The 5000-nt window shown below is 46.1% G+C and overlaps 1 protein-coding gene across 1 annotated transcript in view; it reads left to right on the top strand.

The window, feature by feature from the left end:
- The window catches only part of LOC120572653 (disks large homolog 4-like), an 18532-nt gene that overhangs the window by 630 nt on the left and 12902 nt on the right, over positions 1-5000 (top strand). The gene's annotated exons all lie outside the window — the stretch shown is intronic.

Below are 5000 nucleotides of genomic sequence, written 5' to 3'. Positions count from 1 at the left end.
TACTGAGTTCATATCGTTAAACATCTCTGGCTACGCCACAGGTGCATGCTGGGATACTGAGTTCATATCGTTAAACATCTCTGGCTACGCCACAGATGCATGCTGGGATACAGAACTCATATCGTTAAACATCTCTGGCTACGCCACAGATGCATGCTGGGATACAGAACTCATATCGTTAAACATCTCTGGCTATGCCACAGGTGCATGCTGGGATACTGAGTTTATTACGCTAAACCTCTCTGGCTACGCCACAGATGCATGCTGGGATAGGATGGAAACTCTAGGTGTAAACAACGCTCTGGGTTGTTTACATTTCTTTAAACCAATGACGTCGTCCCGTGCGGCGCTGAGCTCCGGAAGCAGCGCCGGTTAAATCTGCTAAATATTTTTTGGGGAGGAGCTAAAAACGGTCACATGGGTCGTTAGTCCGGCAGCGATTACGACTTCTACAGGGGAACAAAATCAGAAAAAAATAAAGTCGATATATATTTTAGAACATTTTGGGAAAAGAGGCGAAATTCTTTTTAATATTATGAGAAAGAAATTCCAAAAAGTCTAAATATTTAATATTTTATTTTATAATCAAAAAGTGGGAGAGAGCTCCCGTTGTTCTTCTAAGGTTGGCGTTTTCAGCGTGAAAGCTGGTTGGCTCTGAGGTATCCTGGGAACGTTCTGCTGTTGATCCGTTGAGGAGAAACCTAAATAGTTTACCCTTTAACGTCAGCTGTTTGAAGTCCGCTAGAAATGGGTTTAGATTATTCTTCTCTGGTATTTGAAGTATCGTTGATGTCATTGAATCGTCTCTGACTGGAAGGTTTTAGGGTTGTTGTGTTCAGGCATTTACCCTGTAAATGTATTTCTGTTGATGTAGACTTTAAAGGTCCCATGACATGGTGCTCTTTGGATGCTTTTATATAGACCTTAGTGGTCCCCTAATACTGTATCTGAAGTCTCTTTATATAGACCTTAGTGGTCCCTAATACTGTATCTGAAGTCTCTTTTATATAGACCTTAGTGGTCCCTAATACTGTATCTGAAGTCTCTTTTATATAGACCTTAGTGGTCCCCTAATACTGTATCTGAAGTCTCTTTTATATAGACCTTAGTGGTCCCCTAATACTGTATCTGAAGTCTCTTTTATATAGACCTTAGTGGTCCCCTAATACTGTATCTGAAGTCTCTTTATATAGACCTTAGTGGTCCCCTAATACTGTATCTGAAGTCTCTTTATATATACCTACCTTAGTGGTCCCCTAATACTGTTGTATGTGAAGCTCTCTTTTAATAGACCTTAGGGGTCCCTAATACTGTATCTGAAGTCTCTTTTATATAGACCTTAGTTGGTTCCCTACTACTGTATCTGGAAGTCTCTTTTATATAGACCTTAGTGGTCCCCTAATACTGTATCTGAAGTATCTTTATATAGACCTTAGTGGTCCCCTAATACTGTATCTGAAGTCTCTTTATATAGACCTTAGTGGTCCCTTAATACTGTATCTGAAGTCTCTTTATATAGACCTTAGTGGTCCCTTAATACTGTATCTGAAGTCTCTTTATATAGACCTTAGTGGTCCCCTAATACTGTATCTGAAGTCTCTTTTATATAGACCTTAGTGGTCCCCTAATACTGTATCTGAAGTCTCTTTCCCGAAATTCAGCCTTGGTACAGAATTACAGCCACTAGAGCCAGTCCCACAATGAGCTTTCCTTAGGATGTGCCATTTCTGTGTCTGTAGCTATTGAGGAGGAGTGTGGGGGAACAAGGTGGAGGGTGGGGGTGTGGTCTTGACCAACTGCCACTTTGCTCGTTTGAAAGCCATGATGTCTCTCTCTCTCATGGGTGGGCCAAATTTCCATGCCATGGGACCTTTAATAAATGCTAACTACAGTGTTGTAGTACTCAAGATCGGCCTCTAGAACACTTCTTAAAGGTCACAGATATAAAGACTATATTTCAAACTGGTCCTTTTCCTCAGGATATATATGGCAATAAAGACTTAATAATAATAAAAAACTTTATTGTCTGTCCAGGTGACAGAAATCTGTGGCTCAAATGACATAAAATACATATAAGAACAGTGTAATGATATAAAATACATATAGGAACAGTGTAATGATATAAAATACATATAGGAACAGTGTAATGATATAAAATACATATAGGAACAGTGTAATGATATAAAATACATATAGGAACAGTGTAATGATATAAAATACATATAAGAACAGTGTAATGATATAAAATACATATAGGTGTAATGACATTGACTGTGAAAACTAGAAGAAGCCTGAGTGGTGATGAAGGATTTTATGTATTTTCTTGCAAGTGGGACTGTGCAGCATCGACCTGACGGCATTAACTGAAAGGATGGGTGATGGGGGGGGTTGGGGGTCAACCCCTCAAAGTCTCAGTCTCAACCCCTCAAAGTCTCAGTCTCAACCCCTCAAAGTCTCAGTCTCAACCCCTCAAAGTCTCGGTCTCAACCCCTCAAAGTCTTGGTCTAAACCCCTCAAAGTCTTGGTCTAAACCCCTCAAAGTCTTGGTCTAAACCCCTCAAAGTCTTGGTCTCAACCCCTCAAAGTCTTGGTCTCAACCCCTCAAAGTCTTGGTCTAAACCCCTCAAAGTCTCGGTCTCAACCCTCAAAGTCTTGGTCTTAACCCCTCAAAGTCTCGGTCCTCAAATTCTCGGTCTCGACCCCTCAAAGTCTTGGTCTCAACCCCTCAAAGTCTTGGTCTCAACCCCTCAAAGTCTTGGTCTAAACCCCTCAAAGTCTTGGTCTAAACCCCTCAAAGTCTTGGTCTAAACCCCTCAAAGTCTCGGTCTCAACCCCTCAAAGTCTTGGTCTCAACCCCTCAAGGTCTCGGTCTCGACCCCTCAAAGTCTCGGTCCTCAAAGTCTTGGTCTCGACCCCTCAAAGTCTCGGTCGCGCAACTCCTCAAAGACTTGGTCTCGGCCCTCAAAGTCTAAGTCTCGACCCCCCAAAGTCTGGCGTCGCTCCTCAAAGACTTGGTCTCGATCCCTCAAAGAAGTCCTAAGTCCCGACCCCCAAAGTCTCGGTCTGCACAGCTCAAAGTCTCGGTCTCGACCCCTCAAAGTCTCGGTCTACAACCCTCAAAGTCTCAGTCTACAACCCTCAAAGTCTCGGTCTCAACCCCTCAAAGTCTCGGTCCTCAAAGTCTCGGTCTCGACCCTCAAAGTCTCGGCTGCAACCCTCAAAGTCTAGGTCCTCCAAAGTCTCGGTCCGGCCCCTCAAAGTCTCGGGTCGCAACTCCCCAAAGTCTCGGTCTCAACCCTCAAAGTCTCGGGTCTCGACCCCTCAAAGTCTAAGTCTCAACCACTCCAAAGTCTCAGTCTCAACCCCTCAAAGTCTCGGTCTCAGCCCTCAAAGTCTGGGTCTCAACCCTCAAAGTCTTGGTCTAAACCCCTCCAAAGTTTCGGTCCTCAAAGGTCTCGGTCTCACCCTCAAAGTCTCGGTCTACAACCCTCAAAGTCTCGGTCCTCAAAGTGTCTGTTCGACCCTCAAAGGTCTCGTGCCCCCCCCAAAGTCTTGTCAACTAAATTCTGAACCCCTCAAAGTCTAAAACCCTCAAAGTCTTGGTCTAAACCCTCAAAGTCTCGGTCTCAACCCTCAAAGTCTTGGTCTTAACCCTCAAAGTCTCGGGTCCTCAAAGTCTTGGTCTCGAGCCCTCAAAGTCTCGGTCGCAACTCCTCCAAAGACTTGGTCTGCGACCCTCAAAGTCTAAGTCTAGTCCCGCAAACCTCAAAGTCTCGGGTCCTCAAAGTCTCGGTCTCGAGCCCTCAAAGTCTCGGTCGCAACTCCCCAAAGTCTCGGGTCTCAACCCTCAAAGTCTCGGTCTCGGACCCTCAAAGTCTTGGTCTAAACCCTCAAAGTCTTGGTCTAAACCCTCAAAGTCTTGGTCTCAACCCCTCAAAGTCTTGGTCTAAACCCCTCAAAGTCTTGGTCTAAACCCCCAAAGTCTTGGTCTAAACCCCCTCAAAGTCTCGGTCTCAACCCTCAAAGTCTTGGTCTCAACCCCTCAAGGTCTCGGGTCTCGACCCTCAAAGTCTCGGGTCCTCAAAGTCTTGGTCTCACCTCAAAGCTCTGGGTCGCAACTCCTCAAAGACTTGGTCTCGACCCCTCAAAGTCTAAGTCTCGACCCCCCAAAGTCTCGGTCGCAACTCCTCAAAGACTTGGTCTCGACCCCTCAAAGTCTAAGTCTCGACCCCCCAAAGTCTCGGTCTCAACAGCTCAAAGTCTCGGTCTCGACCCCTCAAAGTCTCGGTCTACAACCCTCAAAGTCTCAGTCTACAAACCTCAAAGTCTCGGTCTCAACCCTCAAAGTCTCGGTCCTCCAAGTCTCTGGGTCCCGGGACCCTCAAAGTCTCGGGCTCACAACCCTCAAAGTTTCGGTCCTCAAAGTCTCGGGTCTCGGACCCCTCAAAGTCTCGGTCGAATCCCCAAAGTCTCGGTCTCAACCCTCAAAGTCTCGGGTCTCGACCCTCAAAGTCTAAGTCTCAACCACTCAAAGTCTCAGTCTCAACCCCTCAAAGTCTCGGGTCTCAACCCTCAAAGTCTCGGGTCTCAACCCTCAAAGTCTTGGTCTAAACCCTCAAAGTTTCGGTCCTCAAAGTCTGGTCCCACGCCCTCAAAGTCTCGGTCTACAACCCTCAAAGTCTCGGTCCTCAAAGTCTCGGTCTCGACCCCTCAAAGTCTCGGTCGCAACTCCCCAAAGTCTCGGTCTCAACCCCTCAAAGTCTCGGTCTCGACCCCTCAAAGTCTAAGTCTCGGTCTCAACTCCTCAAAGACTTGGTCTCGACCCCTCAAAGTCTAAGTCTCGACCCCCCAAAGTCTCGGTCGCAACTCCTCAAAGACTTGGTCTCGACCCTCAAAGTCTAAGTCCTCGACCCCCAAAGTCTCGGTCTCAACAGCTCAAAGTCTGGGTCTCAGCCCTCAAAGTCTCGGTCTACAACCCTCAAAGTCTCAGTCTACAAACC

The sequence above is a fragment of the Perca fluviatilis genome, chromosome 14 (genome assembly GCF_010015445.1).
Source record: "Perca fluviatilis chromosome 14, GENO_Pfluv_1.0, whole genome shotgun sequence".
Lineage (NCBI taxonomy): Eukaryota > Metazoa > Chordata > Actinopteri > Perciformes > Percidae > Perca > Perca fluviatilis.
Note: the sequence above shows the minus strand (reverse complement) of the source record. Positions and strands in the feature narration are given on the sequence as shown.